The following is a 19,685-nucleotide window of genomic DNA, read 5'->3' as shown; positions in this document are numbered from 1 at the left end:
ACATGCATCCTGGTCAGCTGGCCTGTGGCTGAAGACCAGCTGTTTCTCGTCTTCATCCTACACAACGAAGTCAGTCCCATTTTATTGCCAAATGGCCCTGGTAATGCCTCTGTAACTGCCCATCCAGGGTGCTTTGGCTTTTGGGAATAAAGAGCGAATCTGAATTTCACCAAGTTAAACTCATGACTGGGTCAATACATCGGATGGTTATCGTGGGTGCCCTGCACTTTATCTATTTTTAGGCCTTGTTCCTGCAGGGGAAATAAAGATGGATCACCTGACTGCGTAAAAGCCACGGGCCTGAGGGAGAGGAGGAGCGTTTGGGAACTGTTTTTTGCAGGGTGGGGACCAGACGAAGCAAGCCCTTCACTGCTGGTAGAAAAGAAAAGAAAAAAAAAAAAAAAGCAAAGCAGGAGGGATGAGGAGGGGGCAATAAACAGAAGGAAAAATCACTTACTCCAGTACCGACTTTGTACTTCATAAGAACTTTTTTTTCCCCCATGGGTGACATTCAGTCCTCCAAGAGTTTTGAGCGATGAGCCTCATTTTACACAAGGGGAAACTGAGGACCAGTGGTCGAAGGGGGCTTTGTCAAGGTCACACGGGGATTCTGGAACTTAGATGAGAACTATGTTTCCAGTTCTCTCGCCTTCTAGACACATGGAAAAGTCACACCCTGGCCCTTTTGGAGTTAGGTGTGATCCGTGACTTATTTTGGACCACGGACTGTGAACAAAGGGAAGAGTGTCACCTCCGGTAGAAGCTTGGCCAGCAAGAGTGCAATTCACGACTCTCTCTGGGCTGTGACCAAACCAATATTCCAGACAGTGGCTGCCCTGGCAACCTGCGAGTGAGGGGATACGAAGCAGAGCTCCAGCCCAACCATGATGGACATGAGCAAAAGTGAGAAAGAACACTTTGCTGTCTCACACCCCCGGGACTCGGGTGCTGCTTGTTACCGTGGCACGACGGAGCCCATCCTGACTCTCAGCTCCTATGCTGAGCTCTTGCCTCCACTGACCAAAGCCAGAAATTGAGCTCGGGTCTCCCAAGTCCAAGTACTCAATTTTTCTTTGGCCTTCCTTCTTCCATTAGGAGGTCCTCCATTTTTTTAATCCCTATTTTGTAGAATATGAAATTAAATTTTGCAGAAGTCGCTTGCCTGACAGCACAATGCCGATGAGTAGCATGATGATGTCTGCTTTAGTATGAGAGCTCCTCTTAGCATTCTCTCCTTTTAATTCCTTGTCCTCACATCCCAGGAAATCCTGAAGTCCAGGGATTAGCAGCACAGGCTGTTGAGTTGGATTCACATGTGACTTTGGGCAAGTGTCTAACCTTTCTGAGCCTTCATTTCTTCATCTATAAAATGGGTGCCAAGAGTAACAGCACCTACCTCTTGGGGTTACTGCAAAACGTGTAAAAGTGCTCCACGCCATTCATGGCATGCATTAAGCGCCCAGTGTATGCTCACCCTCACTCTCCTTCGTCCGACAATACTTTGGTACTCATAGAGGATGCCAGCCTCCTTTGGGCATGGTTACTGCCAGTTCTCCCACGGTTCTCCCACTGTGTCCACCAGCCTGTACTGCTGAGATGCCAGCAACCCTGCCCCTAAACCTCAACAGTGCGGGAGGGGGACCCCACTTGCAGCCCACACCCTGGAGGTCCACGGGCAGGTGGCTTCTGGCCTTGGGCCAAGGTTGCCCAAGTTTTGTCCTCTGTTGCTCACTCAACGTCACAAACTGTAATTATTTGTCTTAACACTGTTATCATTACTTCAGATCTTTAAGAACTTATTTTTTCTTCCATTTTCATTCATTATTTACAGAGTGCCTGCCAGGTGCCAGGCACAATGCTAGGTGGCCGGAATATAAATGGCGATTCAGACACAGCCCCCCAGGATTCACAGGGAAGCAAGGGAGGTAGACCCATAGGAGAGCAAATCTAAAACACTCTGATCAGCACTTATGATAGAAGATGAATATGATGTCCTGGAGGCATATTGCTCTATTCAACAAACATTTACTGAGCACCTACTTTGTATATGACATTTTGTTCAACAGTGAAAACACAGTGGTGGAAAAGCCAGGAACTACTCCTTCTCACATGGAGTTTAGAATCTGATATCTGCACCAGCTTCTCTCCATATACTCCCTACGGCTGGTCTAGATGGCTTAGGCATGCCTGATTCTACTCTCTGACTCTGAGGATGGGTTTGTAATCAAGACTTGGCCAGTGGGAGTTTGGTCACAATCACTGGTTCAGGAGTGGGCAAATGATCCAAGTGTCCACTGAGGGCCAGCACCTAGACATTTGCTGGAGCTACCGAAAAAGGGGTCATCTCAATTTGCTGCGATGTAAACCTGGAGGGACCAATGTATCTGTAACAATATTTAGGGAGGACCAGGCTGAGGATGAAAGTAACAGCCAGGAAAAGAGAGACAAGAGATGAAGAAAGAAAGACTTCTGTTGATATTCTTTTAGCCACAGTCATACTGAATGATGCTGGATGCAGCCATACCTGAAGACATTATTACACCTTGATTTTATAGTTAACTGAGCATTTTTGATTCAGCCAGTTTTAAGGGATTTCTGTCACTTGCAAATGAAAAAATTCTAATGCACTAGGCAAAGAAAGAAGAAGTAGAAAGTTCTGTGAAGAGAGAACAGCATTTCCCAGACCAGGACTTTGCAGATTTCATCAAGTAGAGATCTGTGGGAAGAGAGGTCTGATGGAAAAGGCAACTCAGTGTGCCAGTGATCCCAGTGGATGGGGCTCAAACACCAAAGCCAGAGGTTACAAGCTGGTCCATGGACCAAATCTGACAAGCAAATAGGATCTGTTTCTTGCCTACATGTTTCTAATTGACCAGGCAAGACAAAGGCTCTATCTCTTCTGTTCAATTACATCCTCAGCACTGTGTGAGCAGTATCCTCACATAATAAGTATTCAGTAAACATTTACTGATGTTGATGTTGATGGATAAATGGATACTGGAGTTGGGTGATTTTCAATAAACATCCAGATTTCTAGTTCCTTTTGAAAAATCAGAAAAATTAGGAAAATAGTAAGCTGAGGCTGAGTAGCAGCCGTTCCCTGTAGACAGAAGCTGTTCCCTCCATTTTACCACAGTCCTCACCACTCTCTATTGTCTCATATGGCGCCCACTTCATTTCTACACAACATTGCCAGCATGTAAGCATTTATGTTTGCTGACCTAAGCCATTATGGGAATTTTCCAGGTTAAATTGACTCTAGTCCCTGAAAAGGGTGCAGCCAGAGAGCCTGGGTTATCACTTGCCTTGCTAGCCCTTTAAGCATCCCTCCTGAGAAAGCAGGGCCTCACTTCTGCCAGAGTCTGTGGGCTTTAGGAGGTCAAAAATGTCACAAACTCACCCTATATCTTGCTCTTCCTTTGCTTCCAACATTTCCAAAATGGGGAACATGAATCATTCAAAATTCAAAATAATCTATTTCATTTTTTTTGTTGTTTTTTTAGTAAGATCACAGGCAGGTTTTTTTTTTTCTAAAATGCTTTACAAATGCTAAGTTTGTTATTATTACTGCATATTCCACTGGGTCATTGCCTGCAAGGAATCAATGGGGAAGGAAAATGTAGTTGATTAAGCTGATCAAGAAAATCAAATAGCTTCACACTAAATTAGCCAAAGACCTTAAAGTATTTGGAATGGTCCCACTCCTGTCAGAGAGAGGGACCCCAAAGTGAATGCAATGGGGGGCACTCACTGATCAAATCACAAATTAAAGTCTACAAGGTACAGACCTATTGAGATCCCAGGAAATCCATTAGGCATGGCTCTTGTGGGTACCCTGTCAGCAGCTGGGAGGCACTGCAATTTTGTGGTTAAGGGAATGGATTTCTTGGCTAAACAGATCCAGATTTGAGGTCTGGCTCTGTCACTTACCATCTGAAAGTGCTGAGTTTCTCAGCCTCAGTCTCTGTAAATGCCAATAAGAATAGAAAACACTTCTTCAATTGAAATGAAGGTTAAATAAGGATCATGAGGTTTCGGTATTAATACAAACACTTAGCAGAGCTTTCAGCACCCAAGAAATGCTGAGTAAACATTAGTTATGCTATTCTAAAAGAGAAATGGCATGAAAGTTTGCCCCAGATCAAGCAATAAACTTCATTCATGCCCACGCTCACTCATAAATAGACTGTTCTATTCGACCTACCATCTGCAGGCATTCTGCTAAGCCCCAGGGTAAGGAAGTGATCTCGGTATTTAAATTCTAGCTGGAGAAACACACACATAAACAACAATTACCAGATCATTTTACAAGTTCATACAAAGGACGAACAAAGGCCTAGAGGATGAAATTACTCTGCCAGGGAGAGTCTGAAGTTCTTAGAGAGGCAAATCTATAGAAGCAGAGAGTAGATTAGCGGTTGCCTGGGGTTGAGGGTAGGAATGGGGATTGATACAAAAGGGCACGAAAGATCTTTTTTGGGGAGAAGGAAATGTTCTAAGTTGGACTGTGGTGATGGTTGCACAACTATGTAAATTTGCTAAAAACCATTGAGTTGTATACTTAAGTGAATTTTAGTAAATCATATCTCAATAGATTGTTTTTTTTAAAAAGAGTTCACAGAGAAAATACCATGTAAGCTAAGTCTGCAGGTTGGGTAGGATTCACTATAAAGAGAGGATTTGGTTTTCCCCCAGGTCCTGGCATACAAGCAAAGGCAGAGAGTGGGCAGAACTCAGCTGATCAGGGACCAGCAACATGGCAGGTGGAGGGAGAGATGCGTGAAAAGGCGGGATGAGGTATCCCACCTAGTGTTGAACTGTGGGGCAGGGGGCTTCCCCAGGATACAGCCGTATTACCCCACCCTCAGAAATGCCTGGTATCTGCTGTTTCGCCTTCTGTCTCCCACGCAAATGGTGGGCTTTGGCTTTGCCAAAAAAAATACGTGCTCACTGATTGAAACCAGAAGTCCCCTCACAGGACAGGATAACAGAGCGAAGTGCTTGATTTCTCTGCTGTTTCCCCAGCTGAAGCTTCCCCTTCACTGGTACTTAGGGGATTTGTAGCTTCTTTACGGAAATGGCACAAGAGGTTTCTCTGCTTAATCCCCAGATCTTCAGAGTTTGGGCGGCATTTGGTTTCTGTTTCAAGAGCACCACAGTGAAATGTGTGACAGCCAGCTTTGAGCTGGGAGAAATCAAGGCGATCAGAAAGCTTTTAAAGATGAGAAAGCTGAGGCCAAAGCAGCACCTTTCAAGATTTCTACCCAGGCCACAGTTTCCCCTCTGCTGTCCCACCTGCCAACATAGCAGACGGGGTTATAGTCTCTGACCCCACCCTCCAGACCTAGGGTGACTGGATCCCTGGTCCCAGCTGGGCCATTTACATATTCTCTCCAAAGGTTTTAGAACACAACTGAGGAATGTGCATTGCTCTGGGCTGGTCAGTGGACCTGCATCCATGTGGAATTGACATCTGCTCTGGAGAGAGTGATGGAGTTGACCTTTCCCCTCCATTCTGACAGCTTTCTGGTTTCCAAGTCTAGTCCTCTGTGAGATTGGGTTCACTTTATGACACCCTTGGGATTTATTAAATGCTCTGGATGCTTCCAGTAAATTCCTATATTTTGCTTACACAAGTTGGAAATGGATTCCTTTCACTTGTAACCACAGTGTCCTAATTGAGTCAGAGAGTGGCTGGCCCAAATCACAAAGCAAAATTGACACCAGAATCCTTCTCTCCTGCCAGACCACGGATCTTGATGTTCATTACCTAAGATGGTAGAGGTTAGCTGCTCATCAAGTCTGGGCACCCACAAAGAATTCATGTGATTGTTTCCAGAAGCAAGTCCACCTCAAGTTCAACCTGAGAAGGGAATGCATTTTATAAAAGAGGGAAAGGCTGTAGTGTGGAAATCATAAATAGAGAGACAAGCCAGGAGAGGCAAGTAGGGGTTATCGTCGCAGGACTTTACGGCCATTGCAACAACTTTAGTTTTGCTTAAAGGGGGTGATACAGGAAAATGGGTTGAAATATGTAAAACACAGAGCAGTGTCTAGTACAAAACGCTGTGCTAGTTGTTATTAGATACTAGTTATTATCCTGTGGGTAATGGGAAGTACTTGATTGTTAGCGAGGTAATATCACTTTTAGATTTTTGAAAGGTCCCGTGGGTGGAGGGTGAAGAATGAACTGGTAAAGAGCCTCAGAGGGTTGAGGAGGAAGACAGAAGGCTGTTGTTATCCTCAAAATGGGAAAGGATCGTATCTTTAATAAGAGTGGTGCCAGTGGATAGAGAGAGAAGCTGATAGACTTAAAGGGATGCTTAAGGGGTAGAACTGACAGGACTTAGTGACAGACTGACTATTTGGAATAAAAAAGCAAGCAGCTCAGAGATTACTCTCAGATTTTGGACTGAACAATGAGATGGCTGGTCATGTCATTTAACAGAGACAAGCACTAGAAGAAAACTAAGTTGCGTGGGGAGGTGATAAGTTTCGTCTCTGGGCACTTTGCATGTGAGGTGAATGTGAAATAGCCAAGTGAAGATGTCAAGTAAGCATCTAGATATTGATGTCTGAAGCTTGGAGGAGTAAACCTTAAAAAGGAAACATTTTAAGTCATTGTTGTTGCAAAGTTGAAGCCATGAGTATGGATGAGATGTTCCAATGGGAGTGCCCAGAGTCACATTCCAGAGAAAGCCAGTGGGATCTACTTAAGCATGATGGATGCTGTAGCCCACGGAGCCCCCCACCAATGCCTCAAGCTCCAGCTCAATAAATAGCTACTTACTGAATAAACAAATCAATCAGTCAATTCATGAACGGGATTGAAAGCTAGAGCGGCATATCAGATCCTTCTGTGGAGGCAGTGAGAGGGAATCATAGCCTGGAATCAACTTTGGGGGTTTTTTCCCCCAGTTTTATTGAGAAATAATTGGCACATACCACTGTATATATTTAAGGTGTACAGCATGATGGTCTGATTTACAGATATTGTGAAATGCTTACCACAGTAGGTTCAGCTAACATCCATCTCCTCATATAGATACAATAAAAAGAAAAGAAAGGAGAAAAGAAAAAGAAATTGCCTCCTTGTGATGAGAACTCTCAGGATTTACTCTCTTAACTTTCCTATACCTCATACAGCAGTGTCAGCTGCTGTCATCATGTTAGATATGACATCCCTGGTACTTAAGTATAACTGAAAGTCTATACCTTTTGACTACCTTCCTCCAATCCCCCCATCCCCAACTTTGATAACCACAAGTCTGACCTCTTTTTGTATGAAGTGTTGTTGCTGTTATTGTTGTTTTTTAAGATTCCACAGATAATTGCAACAAAAAGAATAAAATACCTAGGAATAAAGCTACCTAAGGAGACAAAAGACCTGTATGCAGAAAATTATAAGACACTGATGAAAGAAATTAAAGATGATATAAACAGATGGAGAGATATACCATGTTCTTGGATTGGAAGAATCAACATTGTGAAAATGACTCTACTACCCAAAGCAATCTACAGATTCAGTGCAATCCCTATCAAACTACCAATGGCATTTTTCACAGAACTAGAACAAAAAATTTCACAATTTGTATGGAAACACAAAAGACCCCGAATAGCCAAAGCAATCTTGAGAAAGAAAAATGGAGCTGGAGGAATCAGGCTCCCTGACTTCAGACTATACTACAAAGCTACAGTAATCAAGACAGTATGGTACTGGCACAGGAAAAGAAATATAGATCAATGGAACAGGATAGAAAGCCCAGAGATAAACCCACACACATATGGTCACCTTATCTTTGATAAAGGAGGCAAGAATATACAGTGGAGAAAAGACAGCCTCTTCAATAAGTGGTGCTGGGAAAACTGGACAGCTACATGTAAAAGAACGAAATTAGAATGCTCCCTGACACCACATACAAAAATAAACTCAAAATGGATTAAAGACCTAAATGTAAGGCCAGACACTATCAAACCCTTAGAGGAAAACATAGGCAGAACACTCTATGACATAAATCACACTAAGATCCTTTTTGACCCATCTCCTAGAGAAATGGAAATGAAACAAAAATAAACAAATGGGACCTAATGAAACTTCAAAGCTTTTGCACAGCAAAGGAAACCATAAACAAGACGAAAAGACAACCCTCAGAATGGTAGAAAATATTTGCAAATGAAGCAACTGACAAAGGATTAATCTCCAAAATTTACAAGCAGCTCATGCAGCTCAATATCCAAAAAACAACAACCCAATCCAAAAATGGGCAGAAGACCTAAATAGACATTTCTCCAAAGAAGATATACAGATTGCCAACAAACACACGAAAGAATGCTCAACATCATTAATCATTAGAGAAATGCAAATCAAAACTACAATGAGATATCATCTCACACCGGTCAGAATGGCCATCATCAAAAAATCTACAAAGAATAAATGCTGGAGAGGGTGTGGAGATAAGGGAACCCTCTTGCACTGTTGGTGGGAATGTAAATTGATACAGCCACTATGGAGAACAGTATGGAGGTTCCTCAAAAAACTAAAAATAGAACTACCATATGACCCAGCAATCCCACTACTGGGCATATACCCTGAGAAAACCATAATTCAAAAAGAGTCAAGTACCAAAATGTTCATTGCAGCTCTATTTACAATAGCCAGGACATGGAAGCAACCTAAGTGTCCATCAACAGATGAATGGATAAAGAAGATATGGCACATATATACAATGGAATATTAATCGGCCATAAAAAGAAACGAAATTGAGTTATTTGTAGTGAGGTGGATGGACCTAGAGACTGTCATACAGAGTGAAGTAAGTCAGAAAGAGAAAAACAAATACCGTATGCTAACACATATATATGGAATGTAAAAAAAAAGAAAAAAAAAGGTCATGAAGAACCTAGGGGCAAGACGGGAATAAAGAAACAGACTTACTAGAGAATGGACTTGAGGATACGGGGAGGGGGAAGGGTAAGCTGGGACACAGTGAGAGAGTGGCATGGACATATATACACTACCAAACGTAAAATAGATAGCTAGTAGGAAGCAGCCACATAGCACAGGGAGATAAGCTCTGTGCTTTGTGACCACCTAGAGGGGTGGGATAGGGAGGGTAGGAGGGAGGGAGACGCAAGAGGGAAGAGAGATGGGGATATATGTATATGTATAACTGATTCACTTTGTTATAAAGCAGAAACTAACACACTATTGTAAAGCAATTATACTCCAATAAAGATGTTAAAAAAAAAAAAGCCAAAAAAAAAAAAAAAGATTCCACGCCTAAGTGATATCATGTAGTATTTATCTTTCTCTGTCTGACTTATTTCACTTAGCATAAGGTCTTCAATGCCATCCATGTTGTCTCAAATAGTAGGATTTCCTCATATTTATGCCTGAATAATATTCCCTTTTATATATACATATGTGTATATATATACATGGAATATATATATATACACCACATCTTCTTTATCCATTCATCCATCAACCACTTAGGTTGGTTCATGTCTCGGCCATTGTAAATAATGCTGCTATAAACATGAGAGTTCAGGTATCTTTTTGAATTAGTGTTTTCATTCTCTTTGGATATATTCCCAGAAGTGGAATTGCTGGATCATATGGTAGTTCTATTTTTAATATTTTGAGGATTTCCATAATGACTGTACCTGTAATCAATGTTTATTTCCTGAATTCTAGGCTGTCTTTTACTATCATTCATATATATATATGTATACACACACACACACACACACACACATACACACATACGTACTTACATATTTTTTTTTTAGAAAAAACACAGAGGCAGAAGTTGCAGGTACATAAAACATGTCTGAAGTCTCATTCCCAAAACAAACAAAAAATCCCCAAACTTGATTGTACTGTAGAAATCTATTCATTACTATGCTTCCAAAATATCTTTCTCTTTGCTAGATATCTTAGGTTTCAGGCAGCAGAATTATAGAAGAGCCACCCCTGAGCTTTCTAGCATGGACATAGGGAAACAGGAAAGAATCAGGCAAGCTTGGCTGAGAGCAGATATTTAATAACTTTGTTTAATATGAAGGCAGAATATAGCCTTGAGTATTGTATCTTCCTTCCAACTAACACCAGCTTTTCCTCCCGACTCAAAAAGCTCTCAAAAACCCCTGCCGCCTCCTCAAAAGAAATTCCAGAGAAGAGTAAACTGGAATTTGAAGAGTGTCACCCTATAATGCCTTGTTTGAAATTCATTCAGCATATGGATTTGTGCAACAGTGGTGAAAAAAATGGAAGAAGCAAGAGCAATAAAAACAAGGTTGGTGAACTTGATGTAGTAGAGTCAGAAAACCTAATTTGTAAGGGTGGCTGCTATGGTCATCAAGCAATTGTGTTTCTATCAAAAAAGTTTATATTATATTCTAGATGCTACCACTCCAGTGGGCCCTTCAGAGGAAAACTGACTGATGGCCCTGGCCTTCTGCCATAGCTGAGTGGACCAGGGTGAGACCCAGCCCAGGGCAGCTATTCTATATGGCAGTAGTTCTTAAATTTTAATGTACATGCAATCATTGTTGCTTTTGTTGTGGTCATCCATTTACAATGCTTGGTGTCGGTCTATTTATCTCTTGTAAAAATAAAATACAGTGTGTGTGTGTGAAAAAAAAAAAAACAAAAAACAAAACCTTCTTGATACTTTTTAAGCTTCCTTTCTGCTTATTATATAGTTATATTCATTGAAATATATATTTCTACTAGGCTTAATACCTGTTACTTGCTGGGTAAAAATATGAATGAGCACAATAATGAAATTCTTTTACACTCATTATTTTGCTGTCTGCTTTGTACCAGTTTTCATTGAAATACTTGTCTATATATATTGTGGCTACCTATACATTCACGTTTATTGCATTTTGTTACTTGTTATGCATTTTTACTGATATATCTTCTCTGTCTGTATGTATTGGCTAGGAATTCATTCAAAATCACCTTCTATCGTGTTTTTTGGTTAACAGTATTCACTAAAATAGAGTGGGCAAAATTCACTTTCATAATATTGCATGTATGGTACAGAATGTCATTTGTTAGTAAATTCATTATGCTTTGATACTTGCCAAAAAAATAAAAAATAATAAAAAATAATTTTTTTAAAATTTTAATGTACAAAAGAATCACCCAGAAAACCTGTTAAAATACAGTTTTCTAGGGCACATGATCTGAGATTGGAATTCAGTAAGTCAGCATGTAGCCCATCAATTTGCATTTCTAACAAGCTCCCCTGTAGTGATGCTGATGTTGCTGGTGCCTGGGACTGGTTGCAAGCATTTTGCTTAATAGCTGCTACCTCTGCCATGGCAAGGATGCTCAGATACCCAACACGCCCAGAAGAGTGCCAGGCCACAGTCATTGCTCAATAAATATTTGTGGGATAAACAGTCCTGTCTTGAGGAGTTGCAATATTTAGAGACAGCCAGTTAGCAGATAAGAGAAAGGCCAAAAATACAAATAAAGAAGGCAGTGGGAAGAAGCCACGAGACAGCAAAAGCCACAAGGCAACCAAAGGCATAGGCTTGCAATGGCCATGTATGAGTCAAAACTTAGAGAGAAGAGGGAAATTCATCAGTAGTGTCCAGGGTAATAGAAGCAAAAGCTAAGATTCATTGACTTGCCTGCAAATAACAAATGCTGGAGAGGGTGTGAAGAAAGGGAACCCTCCTACACTATTGGTGGGAATGTAAATTGGTGCAGTCACTATAGAGAACAGTATGGAGGTTCCTCAAAAAGCTAAAAATAGAGCTACCACATGATGTAGCAATTCCACTCCTGGTCATATATCCAGACAAAACTACAATTCGAAAAGATACATGCATCCCTATATTCATAGCAGCACTATTTACAATAGCCAAGACATGGAAGCAACCTAAATGCCCATCAAAAGATGAATAAAGAAGATGTGGTACATATATACAATGGAATATTACTCAGCCATAAAAAAGAATGAAATCATGCCATTTGCAGCAACATGGGATGGACCTAGAGATTGTCACAGTAAGTAAAGAAAGTCAGAAAGAGAAAGACAAATACCATATGACATCACTTATATGTGGAATCTAAAATATGGTGCCAATGAACCTATCTACAAAACAGAAACAGACTCACAGACGTAGAGAACAGACTTGTGGTTGCCAAGGGGGAGGGAGTGGGGGGGGATGGATTGGGAGTTTGGGACTAGCAGATACAAGCTATATAGAGAATGGATAAACAACAAGGTCTTATTGTATAGCACAGGGAACTATATTCAATATCTTGTGATAAACCATAGTGGAAAAGAATATGAAAAAGTATATATATATACACACACACACACACACACACACTCATATATATCTGAATCACTTTGCTGTACCCCAGGAACTAATACAACATTGTAAATCAGCTATACTTCAATAAAACTTTTTTTTAATTAAGAAAAAAAGAAAACAAGGGCTTTTGAGGGAAATCAAAGACGAACAGGGTGGAAAGAAGCACAGACCATAGTCACATGAGGAAGAAGACTTCAATACACACTCTCTGCTTTATAGATGCTTAGCCCCTGGCTTCACTGATAGTTACTGAGGAGAAACTGGGCCTTTTTCTTGGGTCCCTTGGTTAGACAAGTTTCTTGGAAGACTTATTTATAGACTGAATTTAATTCCTTTCTTCCCTTTCATTTTTCAACCCCCTCAGATAGGGATTATTTCCTTATCACTCCTCTAAAATGATTGCCAAATCCTCAGGATACATTTAGGGTCTCACCTTCTCACACCTCCCAGCAGCCTTCAGGCACAAGTGGCTATGCCATCATTTTGAACACTAGCCCTTCTCAACTTTGGTGGCACCAGCTTTCCTATTCCCCCCCGCCAAATCATTTGGCCACTCTTTCTCCTAACCTAGGTCCTCATATTCTTCCTACCATGTTAGAATTTGCCAGGGCTCAGGCCTGGACTGATTCTCACTCCACATGATCTCCCTAAGTGATGCCCTAAGTCCCATGACTTGCAAAACCAGTTATTGCCAATGACACCCCAAATTAACTGATGCCCTGAGCTCAGGCTAATACCTACAAGTGCTTTCTCAACCACTCTATCTGCATGTCTACTAGACATCTCACACTTAACATATCCAAACAGAATTCTTGATGTCTCCCCAACCCCCAAACACATCCCATCTTCTCTAGTTAGTTCCAGCATGATAACTTTTAAAATGCATTGCCAACCTTTACCAATCATGGAAGTTCCTACGAAAAAAATGGAAAGATCTGTTAACACGGGGCCCCTATTCCCCCAGGGTGAAGGATTACTCTAGGAAGCCCATGCCCGTTCCAGTTTTTAAATCCCTGGCTGGCTCACTGCACACAAATACATCACCCACCTAGCCTCTGTGGGCATTTAGCATGGCACTCTTACACCAGCCTCCTCTTGCACTTTTCTCCCCACTGAGCACACTAGCATCCATCCACATGGGCTTTATTTTCGTTCCTTAACTGAGCCTGGTTCTTTTCTGCCTCAGTGCCTTCCCTCTGTCATGAAAAAGTCCTCCTTCTTTACCAAGCTGCCCCTACTCATCTTGCAGATTTCGGTCAAATGTCACTTCCATTAGCCTCATCACCAGCCCCCATCTAAACTGCCCTTGTCACGTGCTCCTTCGTGGCACTCCCTACAATTTCTAATTCTGCACACGTGTACTGCACAGTTTAGGGCCATCTCTCCTCACACAGGCTGTGAACTCCTTAAAAGTCCATTATCTAATGGTGTTCATCTCTGGATATCTAGTGCTTGGCATAGAATAAATATCCAAAAAATACTGGCTAAATGAGTGAATGAATGAATGTCATCTACTTTATAATATGCCGAGGGTCGGCTTCCTCATCTGTAATGTGATGACAATGATATTTGCCCTTCTTTGGACACGTATTACTTGATAGACCAAATAAAACCATGAGCTAGCATACCATTTTATTACATTTTTATTCTCCAGGAGAGAAAGGTTATTCTACCCATATTTGTATCATCAGCACCTGGTATAAAGTTACTGGGCAATGAATGTGTGTTGAATTGAATTGCTATTATTATTTGTCTGAAGAAAGATCAAAACAAAAGTTGATGGTAGCTCCCCAGTCCACAGTTAATGCTCCTAACCATCTATCTCAAAAAGATGCTTTGACCTGATCATAAGGTTTGGAGATCTTAAAGTAAGCATGTTTGGGGTGAATCAATACATTTATGGCCTAGGGCAAAGGGTTTTTTGTTTTGTTTCGTTTTTTCCCTGAACGAGTTTCCGTTTCTTACCTGTTTGTTTTATCTTTGGAAAGGCATCTGAAGTTCATCAATAAAGGTGATGTTCATTACTTGAAGGTTTAGGCAGCAGAAGAAAACAGCTGTAGATTATAGAAGGTCTGTTTTCACCCAAAGATGTCAAATACCTAGATCATATGTACAGCAATGGTTAAAGCTAAGCTGTACAATGATGGAGAGGGGATGCCCAAACCTGGTCTGTGGGTATGGGCAGCGTAAGGATACTCATAGTCGTCCAAAAAGCTCACCTCCATGACTCCCGAGTGCACATGTGAGAGTAACCCATATGGATTCAGTCTGCGTAGCCCATCTACGGCCCTCCTGTCCAATTCACAGCCTGGTGCGTTTAGAAAGCGTGATAATAGACTGCATGCTTGGGATTTCCCTGGCAGTACAGTGGTTAAGACTCCACGCTTCCAAAGCAGGGGTCGCCGGCTTGATCCCTGGCCGGGGATCAAGATCCCACATGCCCCACGGTATGGTCAAAATAAATAAGTAAGTAAAATAGGCTGCATGTTTACTGAGCCCCTGCTATGTGCCAGAACCTAGCGAGGCATCTTCCCAGCTCATTTAATCCCTACCTAGGAGGGATCGTTATCTCTTTTTAGAGATGTAGAAATGGAGGTTCAAGTAGCTTAACTTGCCCGAGATCATAAAATTGGCCAATGATGAAAAGCAGTGGAACCCACATTGAAGAATGGATTCAAAGAACACCATAGCAACAACAAAGGATGTACTACACCAAGACACCTGTACGTTTTAGAGTTTGCGCTGCCCCACAGAGCGTCAAACAGCCAATCACTTTCTTGAGTTGGCATGGCCATATCTCAGCGCACATCATGATACTATTGAAGGAACATGCGTTTTGGAATCACATCTTGATCTGAGTTCTTCCTCTGCTATGAATGAGCTATGTGCTGCCAGGAGATTTGTCTCTCTGTACCACTGGTCAGGTGATCACGTGTTCTGTGGTTGTCTGGCCTATAACAGACCCATAATGAATGATATTTCCACTTTTCCTCCTTCCTGCCTCAAGGAAGTAAACATCACCATGATGTTTACCCTAAAAACCGACACAGATAACTTTCCTTTTTTTTTTTTTTAACACGCCAAGGCACCCAGCTAAGCCTTTAACATACCATACTTTCATTTAATCCTCACAAACCCTTTTTCTTCCAGATCGTGGAACTGAGTCCTGGAGAGGTTAAATAGCTTGCTCAATCTTAGTAATGAGGCCAGAACTCTGACTTGAACCCTAGCCTATTTTAAGCTGGATTCCAAGCTATCTAACACTATGCCACACTGCCTCTTTCCCTACACTCCTAGACAATAAATATTGAGAAAGTATAAGCTTTTTTTGTTCATTTGTATTTTTCACAATAATATTCCCTAACCTGGCATTCTATGTTTATGCATAATCACCAGGAAAATTTAAAGGTAGAAAGATCAGGAGACATCAGCTCAGGTTGTATAAAAATCAGCCAGCCTTATCTGATATTACGATGGGCAGGAAATTACTAGAAGTTCAATATCATCTGTGGGAGTCTACTTTGGATATTACGTTACCTTTAAAGTATTCTTAGAACTCCAAACACATCCACAGATGTTAAGCACTTGAAATTTTCATGACATGACTGTATTTTCCTCGACAATTCCTTGTGCATCAAGAAGAGGGAAAGGGCCGAGAAATGGAGGGGAGAGGCAAATTTTAAAACAGAATTTAGAAGCAGGTGCGTTTGTGTTTCTCACTCCAGGCCAGGCTCTCCTCGCCTCGCTGTTGCTTCAGAGAAGCAGCAAAGCGATCGATCTGGCTCAGAGGTGAAGCTCTTCACGGAACCTCTTCCAGGAATCTTGCAGGGCTACTGAATATTTGAAGGATCTGGGCTTCCACGAACGAAATACGAAGAAGAATGAAACATGTCATGCTTTAGAGCAGTGGTTCTCACCCATGGGTTATTTTGCACCCCAGCAGACATCTGACAATGTCTGGGGTCATTTTTTGGTTGTCAAACGGGGAAGGATGCTCCTGGCATCTCGTGGAGAGATGCTAATAAATATCCTACAATGCACAGGACAGCCTCCCACAAGAAAGAATTATCTGGGTATAATGTCAATAGTGCCCAAATCAAGAGACCTTGCTTTAAGGAAGTGTCTCTGTTTTTGAATTTTTTAAAAAATTATCATCGAAAAAGCAAATTACTACCAGCCTGTCAATAAAATGGTCTTTCTACAACACACTCCTGGGATTCCCTGGTGGCGCAGTGGTTGAGAATCTGCCTGCCAATGCAGGGGACACGGGTTCGAGCCCTGGTCTGGGAAGATCCCACATGCCGCGGAGCAACTAGGCCCGTGAGCCACAACTACTGAGCCTGCGCGTCTGGAGCCTGTGCTCCACAACAAGAGAGGCCGCGATAGTGAGAGGCCCGCGCACCGCGATGAAGAGTGGTCCCCGCTCGCCGCAACTAGAGAAAGCCCTCGCACAGAAACGAAGACCCAACACAGCCATAAATAAATAAATAAATAGATAGATAGATAGATAGATAGATAGATAGATAGATAAATAAATAAATAAATAAATATAAAATAAAATAAAATAAAATAAAATAAAAATAAAAAAATAAAACACACTCCTTTAGATTACTTCCTGAATGAGGCTCCACAGCTCATTGCCCCTTACAGGGTGGTCTGAAGCCCTAAGCACCATGTGCAAGAAACTCCATGACCCGGATTGGCTACCTTCTCCTTCTCACCTCCTACCCCACCAAGAGCCAATGGCGCTGGACTTCCCACCATCTCCCAGGCCAGCCTTGAACTTGCACCCCGCCCTGTGCCTTTGCACACCACTTTCTCTCAGCCTGGGGATCTTTTCTTCCTTCTCCATCTTGCAAAACTCCACGCATCCCTCAAGGCCCCACGGCATCACCTGCTTCACCTTTTCGGAAAACACTTTCCACCAACGCTTGTGGACCAAGAGCGTCAGCATCGCCTTGGGGTTTATTAGAAAACCAGAATCTCAGGCCCTCATCCCAGACCTCGTGAAGCAGAATCTGCCTTTCAGCAAGATCCCAGGTGCTCTGCACGCACATTAAAGTGCAAGGGAACTGCTGTAGGCAATGTGAGCTGCCAGCCCCATCTCCATACTCCCAGGACCTCCTAAATAGCCCCATACACCCAGATCGCTGGCTATACAGCAATCGTCTGTTTGTGCGTCTGTCTTTCTCTCTACTTTGTGACCCTGATCTGGAGAAGGATGCTATTTTATTGATCTTTGTATCACTGGCATCAAAATAGAAGAGACACATAGCAGACACTCAATATTTACAGCTAAACAAATGAACAGCTTATTTATCCATGCTTCCTCCATCCCTGCCAGATGGAAACCCTGCATCCTTCTCCAGACAGCTGAGCCCAGCGTAGGCCCAGGACCAGCCTCGGGGGTGTGATAACACTCCCCATCCAGTAGTTCTTAGAATCAAGAAGAGCCAGGACCCATCCCATAAAATCCCACTGAAGCTTACTGTGTTCCAAGCCCTTTGTCTGGCAGTGGAGATACAATGTTAAAGAAAACACACCTGAAGAGGACCCACACCAGTGTTTAGCAGAGTACCGATCAGCACATGCATGTGAGAAACCAACAGACCTGAGTTGAGGGAGGGAACCATTTGAAAGGACTAGCTGGAACCCTCTATAGCAATCAAGGTCAAAATAGTGCCCGTCCCATCAGCTAGACCAGAAAACTTCACAATTATGGAGTACTGGGTAGAGTACTCAGAGAGTCTTGCTTCAGTAGCCCTAAGGTAAACAATGTTTTAAATACTCAAATATTCGAAAATTAAGTAGAGACATGGAAGATATAAAAACATAAATCAAATTTCTAGCAATAAAAACTACAGTGTCTAAGATAAAAATTATACTGGATTGGATTAATGGAAGATTTGATATCACAGAAGAAAATATTAGTGAACTTGAAGGCATAGGAATAGACACTGCAAAATGAAACACAAAGAGAAAAAGGAATTTTTAAAAAATCAATGACCTATGGGTCAACGTAAAGTAACCTAATATACACATAACTGTAGTTCCCAAAATCAGGTGGACAGAAAAATACTTGAAAAAATAATAGCTGAAACTTCTCCAAATTTGATGAAAACTATAGACCTACAGAGCTGGGAAATTGTGCAAATCCCAAGCAAAGGAATAAAGAGCCCTGGAAATGGAAAAAAGAAAAAAAAGAAAGAAAAAGAAAGGAAGGAAGCAAGGGAGAGAAGGAGGGAGGAAGAAAGAAAAACACACCTGGTCCCTATTTACTGGGGCTGATATTCTGGGGAGGAAAGCAGAAATGAACACGTCATCCCAGGGTGGTGGGTTCTACCAAATAGGAAGTTTGGGATGCTAGGGGAGCAGGTGTGACATGGGGCGGGCGTGGTGCTCCTGCTAATGTAGTCTCCTTCCTGAAAGAGTGACATTTTAGCTTAGGGGTTAAGGGTGAATGGGAGTTAGTCAGGAAAAGTGGAGTAAAAGTCTTCCGGGATGAGAGGAAACAGCAAAGACCCTAAGATACAGAGGGTGTGACTGATGAGTTCACAGCATTTTCTACCCCAGGGGCCCGGATAATCCCTTACTTAGAGTCCTCTCTACACACGTCTGCCCCCTTCTGATGGGCCTTGTCTTCTTTGCTTGACTAGTGCTTGCTTTCCCAGCTGGACTTGAGACCTTCTCAATCAACAGCCCTCTTAGCCAAGGCCTAGACACCCTTCCCAGGCTCCTTAGAAGGCTAGACCGTGTTTTTCCCAAGACCCATCTTTCACCTGTTTCCTGCTGCATTTAGACAGGTGGCCATCCCTCACTCATTCACTCATTCATTCACTCAGTATATTTATTTTGAGTCCTTCTCCGTGCCAAGTCCTGGGGCCACAGAGGTAAATAAAATAGACATAAAACAGAACAAAACCAAAACCTGTCCTTCTTCTCTGGGCTCTGCCAGGGATTGGGAGCAGGAGATGGGTACGAGGAGGAGAGAGCTCCCAGGCGGCTCTGGAGCCAGCCCTAAGATGCCCCACCTGCCCATAAAGCCATCTCCAGGGCACTCAGACCTTCCCACCACCTCCTCCAGTCTACTGTGGTGACCCCCATTTCCGCATGCTCCCTAAGTAAATGGGAGGTGTTTTCTAGGGAATCTGATTTCATGATTCTTTTTTTTTTTTAATTTATTTATTTTATTTATTTATTTTTGGCTGTGTTGGGTGTTCGTTGCTGCGCGCAGGCTTTCCCTAGTTGCGGAGAGCGGGGGCTACTCTTCGTTGCGGTGCGCAGGCTTCTCACTGCAGTGGCTTCTCTCGCTGTGGAGCACGGGCTGTAGGCACGTGGGCTTC

General features: G+C 42.3%; 1 protein-coding gene across 1 annotated transcript in view; it reads right to left on the bottom strand.

Moving 5' to 3' along the window:
* The window catches only part of HS3ST4 (heparan sulfate-glucosamine 3-sulfotransferase 4), a 412,792-nt gene that overhangs the window by 173,566 nt on the left and 219,541 nt on the right, over positions 1–19,685 (bottom strand). The gene's annotated exons all lie outside the window — the stretch shown is intronic.

The sequence above is a fragment of the Balaenoptera ricei genome, chromosome 15 (assembly GCF_028023285.1).
Source record: "Balaenoptera ricei isolate mBalRic1 chromosome 15, mBalRic1.hap2, whole genome shotgun sequence".
NCBI lineage: Eukaryota > Metazoa > Chordata > Mammalia > Artiodactyla > Balaenopteridae > Balaenoptera > Balaenoptera ricei.
The sequence above is the reverse complement of the archived record's forward strand: the minus strand, read 5'-3'. Positions and strand labels throughout refer to the sequence as shown.